Genomic DNA, 19,914 nt, shown 5'->3' with positions numbered 1-19,914 from the left:
TGGAGAGCGAAGCTACGTAAAGAATATATTAGAAAAATCGGTTGATAAATATTTACATCTTCTATCATATATTGAGTTGTATTATCAATGTAAAAATCATGACAATGCAATTGTTAAGGAGTTGCATTGAATTATATACAAACAGGAACACTCAGTGAAGAGTGCTTTGTAAAAATAAACTGATTTGAATATGTCCAAGCAAATGTGATAGCTGAGCAAATCTGTTCTCCAGTGAGAGGCCAGAACTCATTCACAAACATTGGGGGCATGGTAGTCCATCACATAACACATCACATCGTGTAACACACCACATGTATTTTGTTTTTCAAAATTTACCTAGAATACACAATTTTCAGACGTGAGAGGAAAATAGGGGTACCCACAAGAAAACTCACACAGATGCAGGGAAAACATGCAAACTCTGCATTGAAAGTGTCAGGGACAAAATTTTAATTGGGAAGCTTTGGTGCAGCAGTGCTAACCACATATTACAACAATATTATGGTTAGTCTTCTTCTTCATTGATTTATATTCTGAACCCATTTAGGGTTAGAGGTGGACAGTATCAAGGGCAAGGCAGAAACATCCCCAGTTCAAAGCATTAGTCTGTTGAAACAGCAAGTTTACTTTCAAACTGGACTTGTCAGTTTATTAACATGCATATCTTTGGGTTGTAGCAGCTGGAGAAAAGCTCAGATTGCCATGAGCAGAACATGCAAATGCCACAGCAGGGTCAGGTCAAGGGAGCTGAGCACATTATTTATACACATGGCTTTTTCTAAATTTTAGTATTAACAATGTTTATGTATTAGCACTTTCTTCCCTTTTTCACAAATCTAATTTATTATACAGCATTACACACCTTCTTAGAAGAAAAAAACCACTTAGAAAGCTTTGAAACTAGGACACTCCTAATGTTTTCAGACTTTTATCGACTGTGTAAGTAGTTGTTAAATTATATTGGTTGGAAAACTAATGATAAAATGTATGCATGGAACAGGCAATTTTTTCACTTACTGTAGTTGCTGTTTAGATGAAAAATGTTATTTTTTTAGATACAGATAGATCCAAGAATATTGGGCAAGGTGGGTGAAGTGGCCCCCTCAGCTCATGTGACTGGTGTCTGTATAATTAACGTAAGAAGAACTGACAGGCAGGAGTGATTTGCTGATGAGTTTTTTTAATCACTTTAATGCTCGTCCGTTTAAGAGAGGAAGAAATCATACATGTTGCATTAGCTAGAAAAGTGCACCGCAGAGGCTCATAAATCAACAGACTGTCATCTTCTACTTTGCTGTACTGGGGTTCCTCAGCTAAAGCATTTGGCTTTGCTCCAGTTTGCACTTTTATCAGCTGCATCTTTTCATTGTAACACACGGAGAGAGCTCCAGGAAGGAGATGACACTGTGGCATAGCCCTTCTTTGGCCCTGTGTGAAATACATAGTCAGCAGATTCTTGAAAGCAGCTGCTCCTGCCCCAAAAAACAATGCTTGTGAGTCCAGCTATAGACACTTTGAAATTAAAAAATGGCGTAAGGGTGCGAAAGCCAGCAAAGAAGGAATAGCTGAAATATAAGCTTCACGGTGAACATGTTGCTTTCATCCTCCTGCCTGCCAAATGTGTCAGTAAGAGGAATATGCAACCTAAATATAGGCGTGCACTGCAGACAGCCAAACATATTTTAGGAACAGCTTTAGTACTACAGTTGTGTATCTTAGTAACCAAAAACAATAACGTGCCTTTGTATCCAGAACGTCCTTGCACTGTAAGGAGAAGGGATTGATAAAAAATGCTGGCAAAAGAGTGTTTGCTTTAATGAAACAAAGATCATAAGGCTGATTTATTGACTTTTACACCCATTAAAGATAGCCAGGCACCTCATTTCCCCACAGCTTTGGGTTTAGCGCTAACCTTGCTTTTAATCAGAAGGCCTTGCAGCCTCTCTTTCCTTTTTCTTTGTGTGCCTGGTGTGCCCTCAGTGCATTTTGAAACTATGCCAATCTTCACTAAAAGCTCAGCTCTCAGCTTCACTCCTTAATATCTCTTTAGCCTTGTTCTCTAAAATGTTTATGAGAGACATTTAGTGCCTTGGTGCAAACATTATAGGTAAAGTTATTATTCACCTCACCAGGAAACACATGAGAAAATGATCTGCACTCACTGCCTTGAATAATAATGACAAAAAATATCTGCTGTCTTAGCCTTGCAATGGATGGAACCCCACTCCAGCTGCTTAACATCGACGGGAATTATTGATTATTATGAAATTATTGATATGAGAGCCTAACTAATAATCAGTATTCAAGTTTAGTTAATTCATACACATGTTGCCAAGTGTCTATGGTGTTGGAGTACAGGTCCAGCCTTCCTGTAAAATTCACCATATAACCCTGAACAAGCCAATAACCTTGCCAGTATGTCCTGTGAAGAATTTTAAGAGGTTCCAAATATGTGTGTTAGGTTAGTTGCCAGTTTTAAACTGGCTACATGTGAATGTGAGATTTGCTTGTTGTGTGTGTGGGTGGGCCCTGAAATGAACTGGAACTCTGTCTCCAGCAGTGATTCTTGTTTTGTTCCATTAAGTCTCAGGATAAGTTCCTTTGCCAAGAACCTGAATGGATTAAATAAAATAAATTTAGGAATGCTATATCAATACCTTTAAGGCATCTTAGAATAGAGTTTAACATGGAGAGGTGCTGCTGTAAGAACACATTAACTCTTTTAGGGCAGATGTCGACTTTTGTCGACACAATGGGTGGAGGATGGATGTCAGGGGCAGTGGGCAAAAGAAAGCAGTACATGTTGATAAAACTCACCGTTACATTATAGGTAGGCTCTCTTTGCTCAGAGGACTGTTAGACTCGTTGACTTGATGATGAAACCCTGCGTGTGCGTAAGTAGCGTAGAGTAAGCAACCTCTAGAATGGAATTGACATCGGGCAAGAGAGCAAAGCAAATGCACAAAGCAAAATACTCTGTTCATATTATTTCTTTCTTTATTTTTTGGGTATTACTGCTGAACTGGACTCTGACTTATTCAACTCTGATTTTGATACAAGTCATCTGGAGATTGAAAACGAAAGTCAGGGGCCTACATCAGCTGATTGTAGTGCTGGAAAACGTTTGCCCTGGGAGGACTACACAGACATCGATCTGTGGGAGAAAAGCTAATAACTGGACATCACCAAACGATGCAGCCTGCTGGTGGACACTATGGATTAGCAACCGCTTGACTACTTCAAATCGTTGTTTTACCAGAAAGTGCTTTTCAGCTTATGAGTGATGGGACAAACACATATGTAATAAGTATGTGAAAGTGCATACTGTAGGGGCTTTTAGAAAACAGAGTTTTTGGAAAGATTTTCAGCCCTAGGACAAAACGACAAAAAAATAATTAGCCGTAAAAGAGTTAAAGGATAAGCAGTTTAGCTGGGTGGCAAAAGCACTGGACCATTCAATCACACTTTCAACAGACTATCACTTCAGAAGGCTGTGCTCCAATTGCAAAACAACAGGCAAACCATTACAACATAGTGCAACGTGGTTAAACTGCCTTGAGAAATGGTTAAAAGCCAGTGATAAAATGATCAAACTGCTTACAGAGATAACTGTTCAGATAGCTGAGATTCTTTTCATATGGCAAATTAACAGCAAAACATCTCTCTGTCTTACCTAAGAGACTTCAGAAATAGCACACTCAATAAAACATTACTTTATACAGTGATTCCACACCTATAAATTGCAAGTAGAGTAAAATAAACAGAATTATCATTAATAATTAAGGAAGGTGTCTGAGAACATTTAAATAGGAAAACCAAAATACTAAAAACTAAATTCAGTGCCACAGTGGGTAACGCTGCTGCCTCGCAGTTAGGAGACCCGGGTTCGCTTCCCAGGTCCTTCCTGAGTGGAGTTTACATGTTCTCCCCGTGTCTGCGTGGGTTTCTTCCAGGTATTCCGGTTTCCTTCCATAGTCCAAAGACATGCAGGTTAGGTGCATTGGCGATCCTAAATTGTCCCTAGTGTGTGTGTGTGTGCCCTGCAGTGGGCTGGCGCCCTGCCCAGGGTTTTTTTCCTGCCTTGCGCCCTGTGTTGGCTGGGACTGGCTCCAGCAGACCCCTGTGACCCTGTAGTTAGGATATAGCAGGTTGGATAATGGATGGATGGAAATTCATTGTCAAAAAACAATCCACAGTCACAAACCTTAAATTTAACTGAAATCCCTCACATACATTGGTACATTGTTAGTCCTAAATTCAGATAAACTGCTGAGTGTTGCCAGACGTATGACGTCACCAACCAAATGACTAGCACCAGGGTTCATGGCTATAAATAATGCCAGCAACTCACAAAATGACAGAGCAATGGTGACACAAGAATAATATTATGAATAAACACAAAATGTCAAAAAATTAAAAGAACTCAGGATAACGTCAAAATATTGTTAATGCCCTTTATATGTATGGTCCGTACAGTTTTTTCTTCTGTTAGTCTCTGTGCTTAAGTGTTCAAGTGTGTATAAGCCAGAGTTGTTAGCACACATGTTTAAATTTGTATATGGTAATATGAGACAGACACGAGAACACTAAGACATCATTAACAGGAAAAGGGTCAGTAAAAGATCAAACAATAACAGGAAATAGGTGAAGATATTTCCAGTGGAGGCTAACTGTTAAAACATTAATCACGAAAATATACTATACATAAATGAAAAGAGGCATAAAAAAATCATATTTAAGAATATAAAATATTTTACAATTCACAATTCATGCACTGTACTGTATCTGTGTGGTGAGCTAACGCCCAGCAGTTCTTGTAGATGCTTTTTAAAAAACCCTCAGGGTTTATCCTTTAAATACAGTACATGACTCAGTAATTTGGTGACCTAATGACTCTTTGTGTGAAGAAGTGTTTATTGGCTTCTGTTAAGAGTACACTTCCTCTTAACGTCTACTAGCTTCCTTTACTATTGAATTGAAAACATTTTCCTGGATGCCTTTAAGAATTTTGAAGATTTGGTTTGGATTGCCACATAGCTTGCTTTTTCTGTTCAAAACTATAGACATTTAATTCCCTTAGCCTGTTATTGTCATGGCACAGAAAAAAAAATCTGGAGTCACAAAACATGCTGTTGAGTGAGTGAGTGAGGCAAAAATAAGTGTAACAATATTACAGTGCTAAAACATGAAACGGGCCGTAATACTATCTGGGAAAACAAATGAAACCCAAAGGCTTCATGGACATAACTGTATGATTTTGCTTCAGTCTCTTGAGTGAGCAATCACCTACTGTTACAACTGTTTGGACTTTTAAAAACAGAAAACTAGAAATCATAATGGGATAAAATAGTGAGCAGCAGTAAATATTACATAGGGGTGAAAATGAACAGAGGAGGCAGAATGATGCAGTTTAATACACGAGAAAGTCTTTGTTAAGGGGTAACTAAAAACCAAAAAATTCCTAAAAGAAAATGATATTGCTCAGTAAGCTACTCTTTCATCAGCACCAGGACTTTCTTTTATTTACAAAAAAGTTCAGATGATTTCAGAATAATTGTCCAACCATAAATAAAGGGGTGGCCAAGACTTCATGCAGTGAGCAAAGAAACACACAATGGGAATGCTCATGAGCTCATTAATAATGACTGCAAAATGTCAAAACATGAAAATACAGAATTAACACAAGTAACACTAAATAGAGGTTTTGATCCTGACGCTTACTACAAGTTGAAAAGAAACAATAAATAAAACCTGAAAAACAAGCTCAGAGATGCCAAAGTAAAGTATATAAAGGTACAAAACAATAGAGTAACTGTTATTAAAAATTATAAAGACTTGTTCTCCAAAAATAAACAAGGGACTGACAGTCTTACCATGCATACAAGTCTCCTTTTACAGGGATGTAGCCATTGTGTATCCCTTAAGATTTTGAGAAATTCCCAGTTAGGCAAAATAGCATGAAAAAACAAATAAATGCTCAGTGTCATATTAAGATGTGACCTATAGGCATGAAATACATTTAGTTGTTCTTCTATGTACACATTCTAATGTTGGATATCTTATTTATATAGCATGATGACAAGAATCACATGCAGTACTCCAGATGTTGTGTTACTAGCACAATACAGAGGGATAATGTCTCCTGATTAACAATCAACAGATTTTACAATATAGCCTAACCTTTTTGGTTTCATCTTGGCAGGATGATAAGAATGTGAGGGTAACATAAATCCAGAAATCCTTTTCAGGCTGAGGTGTCACCCATTGCACGGCTGCACTCGGATCTCAATCCACGTGGTTTGCCTTGTAGTTGGTGTGGCAACGCCTGTAGTATGTCAGCATTTCCTGTTTTAAATTTAACATTAAAGTATAGATAGCATTTATACTTTACACTAGTTTTTATTAAACTATATTTTCTAAGAGTTTGTGAAAGGTATTTTTAAATTGTCTAGTTGCCTAAATATTTTTTTATTTTTCAATTATGATGTCATCCAAAGAATTAAAGCTATTAGTATAAATTAGAAAGCTTAATGGTCCTAGCACAGATTCCGGAAGAATTTCACAGTTAATCTCATGTCGTGCAAAGAATTTTCTACTTATCTACAGTGTGTCCTTGGATATTATTCAGCTTGCATTCCAATTTCATAAGCTACCACTAATGTCACTTGCTTGTAGATTGACATTTAATCTTTATGACATGATGGTTAGAGACCTGGGGCCTCATGCATAATGCGTAGAATTCACATTAAAAGGCAATGGCAAAAGCACGGGAGAAAATAGAAGAATTTCAGCGAATACCAGGTGGAGGCAAGGAAAAATGTACTATTTGTCATTTTAAACAGTGGTATAAACAACAAAAGGAAATTGATCAAGTGACAGAGAGTGTCGGAGAAACTGGAAAGCTCAAGTTCACAAAGTCGCACAGTGCCTGAAATAAAAAAAAAAGTTGTCAGATATCAAAGTCGCTGTGAAAAGACGAGTCATAGCCCACCGTCTGAGTGTCATATGAAAGCTTATTAGGGTACAGAGAAAAGAAAAAAAAAATAGGGACACACTGGGAAAAAAAACTTGAAATGTCAACTTTAATCTCAAAATTTCCACTTTAATTATGTAGTTTATTTTGTCATTAAAATAGAATGTCATAGACTTCATCTTAAAATTGTTTAATTTACTAGTTTCTCAAATCACTACGTGCTTCTTAAATGAGCTTTCTCTTCCTCCAATAGGGCACAGAATCCATTACATTTGTGATATTGCAGTTCTCTGAATAATTTAAATACTGTGATGTATACTTGATATCATTTTAGTATTCATATCATATCAATTAAAGCATGTATTAAACATATGAACATGGTGGCGCCCCATCCAGAGATTACTCCTGCCTCACACAAGATGCTGCTGCATCGTGCGCGACCTTCAATGAAATAATTTATTGCAGCAGTACTGTCTCTTTCAAACACACTAACCTCCAATTCCTGTCCTTCCTTTTCTTTCTCCACGTAACCAATCGCCACACAATCAGCTCAGTAATAGACGTTAAGCCATCTGTAAGCTTAGAACGCCAGTTCTTCAAAACTTTTAAGGAACATTGAAATATCTTCATAGTACATGTTTAATTATTCTATCCATCCATCCTTCTAGTGTCACGCCAGTCCCAGCAAGAATACAGCTCGAGGCAGGAACAATCTCTGAACGGGGCACCAGATCGTCACTAGCGCTGCACCACCATGTCCTCACATGTTTAATTATTAAAAATATACATTATTTCAATGATGTTAATATTTTATCTGTATAATCTAATAAACATATTTTGCTGCATTTCATCTTAAAAATGATATCGTCATTATATGTAAATACGCGCTTTATAAAGTGGCTCAAGTTGTGCAATATTATAACTATCACAAGTTTACAGTGAGGTGATTGTACTTATAAGTACAAACAGTTCTACAAGGAGCACTTGATGGACTGATGGAGTGCATTTATAGTTTTTGGGATGAAACTGTTTCTGAATCTCGAGGTCCGTACAGGAAAGGCTCTGAAGCATTTATCATATGAGAGCAGTTCAATAGACAGCATGGCTGAGGCAGCGTGTGCTTGATCCGGTATACCGATAATTCTCTTTCCGATCAGCTGCTGTAGAGCTGTGATTCCACACTCAGATACAGTGATATAAATAGTATGAGTGGTGGAATGAGAGTAATATGGAAAACGATGATCTGCTGTGGCAAACCTTAACGGGAGCAGCTGAAAGAAGGAAAAGAAGGTGCAGTGAGAGTAACAACGTTAAAGCAGCTATGGTATTTAGAATAGTTTGGCCATTCTGTGGACCATTATATTGTTACAGGTTAATTATAATCAGATGCCTTAAACTAATAAACAATATGCGGTTAATTTCAGTGTATATGATAAAGCCACGTCAGGGATGTGGATCTAAAAAAGAAAGGGAAACCACACTGGAACAAAAACACTGCTTTGACGCTGGGTGCCGCCAGTTTGCAAAACTGAGTGGAGAACTTGCATACAACAGGGTTTGAGCTACCGTGAAAATGTGCGTGGCTTTACGCCTAGTTTAGGTTTTATACATTGCGATTTGAGCGTGGAAATGGGAGTATACAACATTTTTGTGCACACGCACCGTTTATACATGAGGCCCCTGGTGTGCCAATAAAAGGATATACTTTGTTAATAACTGGGATGATTTTTGGGAAAAACCTGTATTTTTCAAGAAAGGCAGTCTTCATCCTAACTATAGAGGATATTTTATTTTATCCCAAAATATGGCAGCAAAATTGCCTGCCTAAATAATCAGAGCACCATACAGTCCACAACCTTGTGACCTTAGGCTGTTTTAATTCCATCTGTTAATGTTCTGTAGCTGCTACCCAGAATCTCTGTTGTGGAGTGTCTGATAAATTTAGTCATGAAGCAAAATCTAAATCAGTCAATGACCCTAGGATTAAGAGAATAATTAGATAAAAAAGATAAAAACAGATTCTCCACTGTAGTACCTCTATTAGTAGTTTAATTCAAATGAAAAGAAAAAGTATAATACCAGATGAAAAATATTTCTGCAGTTTATGATGCTGTTTGCTAAACATTCCTGTTATAATATAATAAACAATATTAAATTAAATAGTAATAAAAATGAAAAGAACTAAAATAAAATTAATGTTCGCATTTACTCCCCCGGGTGGAATTGAAGAGTCGCATAGTGTGGGGGAGGAACGATCTCCTCAGTCTGTCAGTGGAGCAGGACAGTGACAAAAGTCTGTCACTGAAGCTACTCCTCTGTCTGGAGATGACACTGTTAAGTGGATGCAGTGGATTCTTCATGATTGACAGGAGTTTGCTTAGTGCCCGTCGCTCTGGGATTAATAAAGTATCTATCTATCTATCTATCTATCTATCTAAACAATATTATATTAGGTACAAAATCTGGAACCTGTCTTAGTAAATCTGACACTATTGCTTACAACCAGCAGTGCATTAGGTGACTTCTAGTCAGAGGGGATGTCAAACTTGATGACTGCAGTTGCTCAATCTCATTGCCTTGAGAATGACAGATTACATAACCAGGAATGGCAGAGAATGACTCTGTGACAACTTTCCAGCACAGTTTCCAACTAACTGTATGAATGCTTTCCAGGTATTTTGAGTACAAATGCAACCTCAGCCCTTTCTTCCTTTTTCCATTCTGCCATGGTATGACAAACATGAGATATCAGGCAGACAAGTCTTTCTTCTGCTTGTGTGACCATTCCACATGGCTACGTTCTATTCATTGTACTTCTGGGTAAGTGGTCATTGGTTGTCATCTGTTGCCTCTCATATATACGGAGCCAAATTAAGACAGATTTTGTGATGGTGAGTCATAGACCAGTCTGAAAGAATCACTGGGGATGTCAAACTACCATGACTGTTCCTGAGTCTCTAAGATTATGTAAATGAAGTCTGTGATTGAAAATCACTAGAAAAGTTATCTGATGTGACAAGATCTTTAGCTGAGACAGCACCAAATGGTTTTACATTTCTCCATAAATAAAGAGATACTAGTTGAAGACGTGACCTTGGGATAATTCTGTGTGATGAACTGCAAACCGTTTCAAAAAATTAGGTGAATTTATATTCTTTGAGTCACCCATACTGTATTAGAATTTTAACCAGATTCCAACACAGTTTTAGTTCTAGTCTAAAAATCATAAGGGCAATTTTATTGTTCATCACTAAACTTACTAGCTTTTTATGTTATTTAGCTATAAATTATGATCATGTAGTGTTGATTTTAATTCACACATTAATGTGGAAATGGATGGTTTCAGCATTTGTTTGGCTTTATCTGGTAAACATAGCAGTGTTTTTCCAGTTTGTCATAATCAGATGTTAGATATAATTATTACTTACAGAGCTGAGATTCAAAATTTAAATATATCTCTGATCACTACTTATTTACATTTGATTTGTTTTTACCCTTACCAATACAATCACAGAGTTAAACAAGGACAGTACATCTAGATCATAACTCTGCATCAAAATTAGTAGATAATTTGAGAAACTCAAGCATAATTATGAAAGCAATCTAGATCAGCTGGTATCTAATTATAATGTAACTTTGACTGAGGCCCAAAATACATTTACTTAAAGAACATAGAAACTCACCCTGGTTTAATGAGAGTTCTCACGCTCTTAAATTAGAATGCTGAAAATTCTGGTATAGGTGGAAAGCAACAAAGTTATAAATCTTAAAAACTGCATGGACAGACAGTATTAAAATGTATAAAAAGCTTTCTTTTTGGCTTAATCTGACTGTTGTTTTAGATTAATAGATAAAAAGAAAAATAATCATCTTGTTCTATTTACTGTAGAACAGTTGCTAACCTAACAATGGGAACTCTGAGCTACAATGCAAAATACTCACAAATATCAGCAGTGCAGACATAAACTTCTTTAATACTCTTCTTCTTCTTTTGGCTGCTCCCGTTAGGGGTTGCCACAGTGGATCACCTTACAAGATCCCAGAATTCTCCTCACAAATGAAATACTGCATTGTCAATCTCTGTCTCACTTTACACACATTAATATAGTAATTTTAATTTGATTTCATAAAAGGAAGTCATAACTTTTATTTCTATAATTAAACACATTACCTGTCCCTTAAACCCAGCCACAGCAAAACTAGTGAAAAGCTCAAATGCAATTCTGGCAGTGCCCATTCTTAGTATTATGAATAGTTCATGTACTGACTGGCACAGTTCCTGATGCACTAAAACTGTCAGTTATTGCACAATTACCCAAAAATTCAGAGTAACCACACAGCTTTTGTCTCACCAAATACCTCACAGTTTATTTGAGAAATTTCAATCAGGCTTCCGTACCAGACACAATACAGAAACGGCAATAATGTTTGTTGTAAACAACATGCTAATATCCTCTAATGAAGAAAAGTCCACAGTAATTGTATGGTTAGATTTAAGTGGACCCTTTGGCACCACTGATCACTATTATTACATGGGCTAGAAGATTACATTGGGCTCTCAGGCATTGTTCTTGCATAGTTTAGCTCATATTTATCAAATCAGCTTTTGGTATTTCCAGAAATGTGCTGACAGTACTCCATCTTTATACTCAGAAATTATAGTGCTCAGTATTCAGACCTTTAGTGTTTTCACTTTACATCCTCAATTAGGAATTATCACTTTAAAACATAACTTCATTTTCACTTATATGAAGACAATACCCCCTTATACATTTCTTTTAGGCCAAATTACATTTCTCTAATGATGTCCTTAATTGTGTCAGAGAGTGAAAAGAGTGGATGGATGAGAACTACAGTAGTTGTCTTTCAATACAAGAAAAAAAAATAGAAATGTTATTTATTAAGGGAAGTGATGCAAACCGCAACAATATTCTGTTACTTTCTAACTCATCTGGACTAACCAATAGTTTTACTGAATTAGCATGCAACTTAGGTATTATCTTTCAAAACAAGCATTACAACACTATCTAAAATCAGTTTTTCCAGCTTAAAAATACTAGAAAATAAAGCTAGTTTTTATACATGGAGGATATTCAGAAATTAATTCATACATTTTTTTAAAGCAGTATTGACTACTGCATTGTGTTATTCACAGGCTGTTTAAATCATTCTTTATACAGTTTTAGGTTATTAGAAAAATGCTGCTGCAAGAATAATTACAAGAACTAGAAACCACAAACACATAACACCAGGGGCCTCATGTATAAACGTATGTACGCACAAAAATGTTGCGTACAAACGTTTCCATGTTCAAATCACAATGTATAAAGCCTAAACTTAGCATAAAGCCACGCACATTTTCACGGTAGCTCCAACCCTGGTGTAGGCAAGTTCTCTGTTTGATTTTGCAAACTGGCGGCACCCAGCATCAAAGCAGTGCTACTGTTCCAGTGTGGTTTCCCTTTCTTTTTTAGATCCACATCCCTGACGCGGCTTTATAAATACACTGAAATCAACCGCATACTTTTTATTAGTTTAATGCATCTGATTGTAATTAACCTGTAACAATATAATGGTCCACAGAATGGTCAAACTATTCTAAATAACATAGCTGCTTTAGCGTTGTTACTCTCACTGCACCTTTTTTCCTCTTCTTCTTTCAGCTGCTCCTGTTAGGGGTTGCCACAGCAGATCATCTTTTTTCATATTACTCTCACTGCACCACTCGGAGTATTTATATCACTATATCTGAATGTGAATAACAGCTCTACAGCGGCTGATTGGAAAGAGAATTATCAGTATACAGCATCAAGCACATGCTGCCTTAGCCATGCTGTCTATTGAACTGCTTTCATACGGCAAACGCTTCAGAGCCTTTCCGCGCGGTTCAGAAACAGTTTCATCCCGAGAACTATAAATGCACTCAATCAGTCCATCAATTGCTCCTTGTAGAACGCTTTGTACTTATAAGTACAATTACCTCACTGTAAACTTGCACTACAGTTATAATATTGCACAAAGTGAGCCACTTTATAAAGCACGTATTTACATATGATGACGATATCATTTTTATGATGAAATGCAGCAAAATATGTTTATTATATTATACAGATAAAACTTTAACTTCATTTAAATAATGTATATTTTTAATAATTAAACATGTGAGGACACGGTGGTGCAGCACTAGCGAGGAGCTGGCGCTCCGTTCACGGATTATTTCTGCCTCGAGCTGTATTCTTGCTGGGGCTGGTGCAACAAGGGAAGGATAGATGGATGCAATAATTAAACATGTACTGTGAAGATATTTCAATGTTCCTTAAAAGTTTTGAAGAATTGGAGTTCTAAGCTTACAGATGGCTTAACATCTATTACTGAGCTGATTGTGTGGCGATTGGTTACTTGGAGAAAGAAAAGGAAGGACAGGAATTCGAGGTTAGTACATTTGAAAGAGACAGTACTGCTGCAATAAATTATTTCATCGAAGGTCGCACACAATCACTGCGCCACTGTGTTCTCATTTTCAATAACATGCTTTAACTCCTATTATCATGAAAATGATATCACGTATACATCTCAGTATTTTAATTAGTCAGAGGACTGTAATATCACGAATGTAATGGATTCTGTGTCCTGTCGGAGGAAGAGAAAGCCGGTTTAAGAAGCACTAGTGATTCACACACATAGAGCACATAGAAAATCAAATACAAAACAAAGCATTTAACGTGCTACTTTAGTTACAATGGGGTTTGAGAAACTAGTAAATTAAACGATTTTAAGATGAAGCTTATTATGTTCTACTTTAATGACAAAATAAACTATGTGATTAAAGTGGAAATTTAGAGATTAAAGTTGACATTTCGTGATTTTTCCTACTGTGTGCCTTTTTTTTCTCTGTACCCTAATAAGCTTTCATATGACACTCAGACGGTGGGCTACGACTCGCCTTTTCACGGCGACTTTGATATCTGACAACTTCTATTTTGGGCACTGTGCGACTTTGTGAACTTTAGCTTTTGAGTTTCTCAGACATTCTATGTCACTTGATCAATTCCTTTTGTTGTTTATACCACTGTTTAAACCAACAAATAGTATGTTTTTCTTTGCCTCTACTTGGTATTCGCTGAAATTCCTCTATTTCCCCCCGTGCTTTTGCCATTGCCTTTTCACAGAATGCTGAGCTTAAGGGCTATTTATATTGATTTGCATATTCAAAGAGGAGTAATTCTGGGAGGAGATGGGGTGGGACAGCAGGCACGTGCACGTTTGTTACTTTTCACACTGACTGGGATTTATGTAGCGGAAGAACATGGAAGCTGGCGAATGTACAGATTTATGCATCTAGATTTTTTTGTGCATACGAACATTTCCACTTTTGTCCGTACGCCATGTTATAGTGTGAATTCTTCTCATGGCATTATGCATGAGGCCCCAGGAGATGACAGGCTTTACACAGGCTTACTTATTTGAACTATATTATTTACAAATCAGAGAACACATTAACCCTTTGAAACAAGCCATTCCCAGCATTTTGGCACTATAAACCTAGCCTTCCCAGCAATTTTCAATTATTTTGAAAATTAAATATTTTCATTTATAAAAGTATAATTTGATAATATGATAATAAGAAACAATGTTCTAGCAATGGATTGATACTATAGAATAAGCAGTTATCATCATTTTCTACCATCCATTATAAGGACCTAAGGCCAAAGCTGCACTTTGTAGTAATATACTTCAAAATAGTTCAAAATAGTGCCAAAAGCATTGAACAAGAACACATCACATGATTTTCTCTGTCTCCCAGTGAATTGACACTTGTCTCCCCTTCACTGTGGTGCTCTCATTTCTCACATCAAGTGCCCGAACTCCCTCAGGCACAGTGCAACCCTTTCTGGGCACAGTGGCAGGTGGGTGTTTGACTAAGGCAGTACACCCACCACACTGTAATGCAGATGCCCTAGGGTGAGTTAAGGAGGTAAAGAATCCTTCTGTGAAGTAGAAGGGCAAAATCTCTTATTCCTATGTTAACGCACAATTGAAATCCTTTCCATTTACTTGGTGAAACATACGAGAAAAAACAAGGCTGACCTGCAGCTAAAAAAACAGCAGAGAAAGTAGCATAACTAGACAACACTATATTATGTGCGTAGTCTAATATAGTGAAGGCCAGTATTCTCTAATTACAACAGAGATGTGTAGCAGTGTTTTAAATATATATGCCCCTATCGCACTGGACTGCGTGATTTAAAGAGTAGAGTAGTGTAACAGTAGCGTAGCATAATAGATATGTACAGGCCATTATTCATGTCAGCAAGGTTATGACAATAGATATCTGGGCTGTTTAACTGACCCTTCGGGTATTTACCACTATGAGGTTGGCCCAAAAACTGGCCTGCCTCGTTCAAAGAGTTAAGTTCTCAAGGTACTGGCCTACTAAAGATTCCAAGGATTACTAAAATAACAGTGAGAGATCGAGCTTTTAGTTACAAGGTCCAAAACCTGTGGGATGATCTGCCTGTTTATATATTTAAGAGATGCCCTGTCAATCTCAGCTTTTAAATGCAGGCTGAAGACTCACTACTTTAGTTTTGAATACTAGAGCTACAGTCAGTGCTGGCGTTAGGTTATTTTGCACCCTTGGCCAAGCTCCAATATCCACACCCCCTCCTCACACTTATGATCTACGCTGAAGGCGAATGCCTAATTTGCCTTAATGGTGGCACTGGCCTGGCTACACCTGCCAAATTTATGTGCATACTGCATATCTATTTTTTAGTCATTTTCATAAAAATATAAGCAGTAAATAATTATTATCCATCCTTTTTTCTGTTTCTCTTCTTAGTGTTGTGCTGTGACATTTGGTGCCTCTCCTCTACTTCCAAGCTGTTTTTCTGCCAATGATACATGCAGCACTAAAACCAATGGATGGAAAGATTCTGTCATCATATTAGATGTCCCAGACCAGTGTCTACTGTATCTTGCCAGGAAGGGGTTGGCAGGTAGTTGGCCTAGGAGTTATGTTACAGCCAGGAGTTTTGCTCTGGATTGTATTTATTTGTGGTTTTATTGTAACTTTTGAGACACTATTTTTAAAGTTGTGATGTTATTTCATTTGTTATTTGTTTACTGTCTCTTTAAATAATTTAGTCTATTCCTTATCTTCTGTGGGTGGTACAGCAAGAGGTGGGGCCACTCTGACATCACCACTCCTGAGGCCTCCCTTTGGCTATTTAAGAGTCAGGGAAGAGGATCCCAGGTGTGGTGCATTAAAGTTATAGGAGTATCTTGTAAGTAATGCTTTTTTGGATTATTGGACTTACTGACTCTTGATGTCTTTTGCTTAGTTAGTTGGATTTGGGCCTTGGAATGCATATTGGAACTTGTTCTCTTGGGCAGCTCATTTCTACTATTTTTGAGCCTTTTGTTATACTATTTTAAAATAAATATTTTTATTTATAAAGATTCCTTTTGTGGACGATTTCTTATTCTAAAGGCTTTTTGCTGTTTTCCTTTCTCTTGAGAAGCACATTGAGTTATTTTTGGACACTGTAATGGACAGCATGCATGAGCTGGCATTCTTGCTGGCATTGGCCTCCATTCCCTTAACCAGCCAGGAGACTAATACTACAGAGATATCAGGGGAGGCTCTGTATCAAGGCTGTATGCTCCCCTAACCCGTTAGATGACAGCATCCATGGGCTTCGGTATCCATTTAACTACCTGCAGGGTGTGCTGGGAACTGTAGTCCAGTGAGGCAGCCCTGTTGGGGGTCTGTGGGTGCCATCAGGGGAGTGCTACAAGAAGTTGCACTCCCTTCTTTATAGGTTTTTTTATGGCCCAGAAGTGCTTCCAACGGCCTATGCCATGGCCCCAGATCTACTTGCAGGTCTTCGCTAAAAGGAACCACATTGCCTTATCCAGGCGAGTTGGAGTCGGGTGAAGAGACTGGAAACACTTGTCTGGGAGGAGTAGCAGTGAAGAGAAAGAAGAAGAAAAAGAAGACAATAAAAAAAGAGAAATATATTGCTGTGCTGAGGTATTCTGTTAAATGAAAGTTTGTGTCTTGAACCCAGGACTACATCAGTGCATTTCTGTCTGGGCTTTGGAGCTCTGTGGTTAGTCACAATATTTAAAATATTTTGAATTCAAAACCTTTAAGTCCAGTGTAAACCAAGCAGTCCAGTAGAGCTTGGGGTCAAGCTGCATGGGGTGAGGTTTATTCTGAGCAAGAATGGAGAAGGCCCTGACAGGGTTTCTGGGTCCTTTTTCATGTCTCATGACTCCACATCACAACACTAGATCTCCAGGGTTGTGACTGTGCATGGCTTTGTCTTCTGAATGTGCTTGTTATAACTAACTGTGCACCCTACCAGAAGTTTATTTTCTCCTTGAGTGCTTCTGAGTGCAGTTTTTGTTTTCCCCTCCTCTGTTGTCAATAGGCCATTGTTCAACAATTATGTTAAAGGACAAGTATTATTAGGTTCCATTTATGTTAATCATCTTGGAATTGCTTTGTCTTCCTGTATATTTAAACAAATCTGTGTCTTTATACATAATCATTATGTAATTATTAATTTTAAAAGTTTAAAATTGTGTTTTCCTCTAAACTTATACAAAAATAAACTGAATTGAATTGAACTGTTTGTACCAAAGGATTCTTTTAAGTTATAATAATGTCTTGCGTTTAGTGCTGGGCAGTATACCGGTTCATACCGAAAACCGTTTTTTACTTTTGTTATGATATGGATTTTTCTTATACCGCAACACCGGTTTAAATTGCCTAAACGACATTCGGAACGTAGTGCAGTGGGAAACTGTTCAAGTGGGGGCCTTTTTTCACCGCTACACCGCTAATCACAGAGGTGTTGCCCGGGGCTCTTTTTCACTGCTACACTGCTAAATAGGTAGTGGTAGTGTAGGTATTGCGCGATGAAAATGGATAGAGAACATTCCGAAACTAAAGCTGTAGCTGACGCTAAAGTTGAACATGATGACACAGAAGAACTTTTGTCGAAAAAAAGGAGTCACGTCCGTTGCCTGGAGATACTTTGGTTTTAAAAGGTCGGATGTGGACCATTATGTTCAAATGTGTAAATACTGTTTCTATAATACTGCAAGCTTAGTTGTACTTGCTTTATTTGTTTTCAATACAGTGTTATGTACCTGAGTACTGTGTAATAGTGTGATGACATGTTGACTTTATTCTCGACATTTCCACTTTAATCTCGACGCTTATGACAAGATTAAAGTCGACATGTTGACTTTATTAAAGGTAATTTGTCATTAAAGTAGAACATCATAAACTAAACCTCATCGTAAAATGAATATTTAATTTAGTAGATTTTCTCAAACCCCCTCATAAGTTATATAGCACATTAAATGCTTTGTGTTAAGTGTTCCCCGAGCCATGTTAAATTGGTACGTGCTTCTTAAACTGACTTCCTCTTGTATATAGGAGGCGCCGGCAGCAATCGCCGCACAGAATACATTCACTTCATGATATTCCTGCTCCCTGAACATTTAGAATGCTAAGATAAATACTTGATATAATTTTCATGATGAAATGCATTAAAGCATGTATTAATCATGTGGGGGCACGACGGTGTAGAGGTTGCAATGCTGCCTTGCTGCAAGGGTGTCTTGGGTGTTCACTGCCTTGAATTTGCATGTTTTTCTGGTGGGTTTACTCGGCGTGCTTCAGTTTCCTTTGAAATTAATGCAGGATGTGGAGTTTTGTTATGCTATATTGACCCTGCTAGTGTATGTTTTGCTCATATTCACCCTGCGATGTGCTGGCGCCACGTTCAGGATTTCCTCCTGCCTTGCACACAATGCTTGTTGGGATGAGCACAACCTTGAATGGATGACATAATTAAACATGTATAATGAAGATATTTTTAAAGTTCTGAACATCCTGTGGGCTAAGTTTATAACTAGTTTTAAATTCACAAAGACATTTATCGTGTGGTGATTGGTGATGTGGAGAAAGAAAAAGGAAGGATAGAAACTGGTTTTGGTAAGTCAGACAGACAGCACACATGCAACAAAGAAAGCCCGCTCAGAAGAACATCCGTTGAATTCTGTGTTCGTGTCTCCGACCACCAGATCACAAACCCAGCATTTACACAATATTTAAATTAAACCAGTGCGATACCCATTCATACATCCAGTTTTTTGGAGCCTCGTCACACCTGCCATAAAGTTCTCTACACTGAACATACACCTGGGGACCCCTTAGTGCGAGGGAGCAGCACCACCGCCTCACTACCGTGCATGTTTAATAACTGCTTTAATGCATTTCATCATGAAAATGATATCAAGTATTTATCTTAGCATTCTAAATTTTCAGAGAGCAGTAATATCATGAAGTGAATGGATTCTGTGCGGTGATCGTGCCCGCGCCTCTTAGTGCAGAAGAAGTCAGTTTAAGAAGCACGTAGTGATTAACAACTGGGTCGGGGAACACCTAACACAAAGCATTTAATGTGCTGCATTAACTTATGACGGGATTTGAGAAAATCTAGTAAATTAAACATTGATTTTAGGATGAAGTTTAGTTTACGACATTCTACTTTAATTATAAAAAAAGGGTGAGAATAAAGTGGAAATGTTGACCTTAATCTTGACATAAACAGCGAGAATAAAGTGGAAAAGTCACCTTTAATCTCAACATAAGCGTCAAAATTAAAGTGGAAATGTCGAGAATAAAGTCAACATGTCGACTTTATTCTTGACATATAGTTTGTTTTTTTCTTCCCTGTGTCCGTATTTTTATTTCTTCACCGTGGCCCAAATACAATTCCGTAGGGCTATTCCACAAATAGCATTATAAATGCAAGTTGCAGTTTTATTATTTATGTATATAGCTTAGCTTGAAGCAAGGTCCATATTAATGCAATTTGCCTAAATGATGGTTCAGTTGGTAAAGATGTCATCACCAA

At 37.5% G+C, this 19,914-nt stretch overlaps 1 protein-coding gene across 3 annotated transcripts in view; it reads right to left on the bottom strand.

Moving 5' to 3' along the window:
- The window catches only part of LOC120529505 (tetraspanin-32-like), a 106,972-nt gene that overhangs the window by 38,414 nt on the left and 48,644 nt on the right, over window positions 1-19,914 (bottom strand). The window lies entirely within an intron of this gene.

Source organism: Polypterus senegalus, chromosome 1 (genome assembly GCF_016835505.1).
Source record: "Polypterus senegalus isolate Bchr_013 chromosome 1, ASM1683550v1, whole genome shotgun sequence".
In the NCBI taxonomy this organism is placed as follows: Eukaryota; Metazoa; Chordata; class Cladistia; order Polypteriformes; family Polypteridae; genus Polypterus; species Polypterus senegalus.
This window is presented reverse-complemented; position numbering and strand designations above follow the sequence as displayed.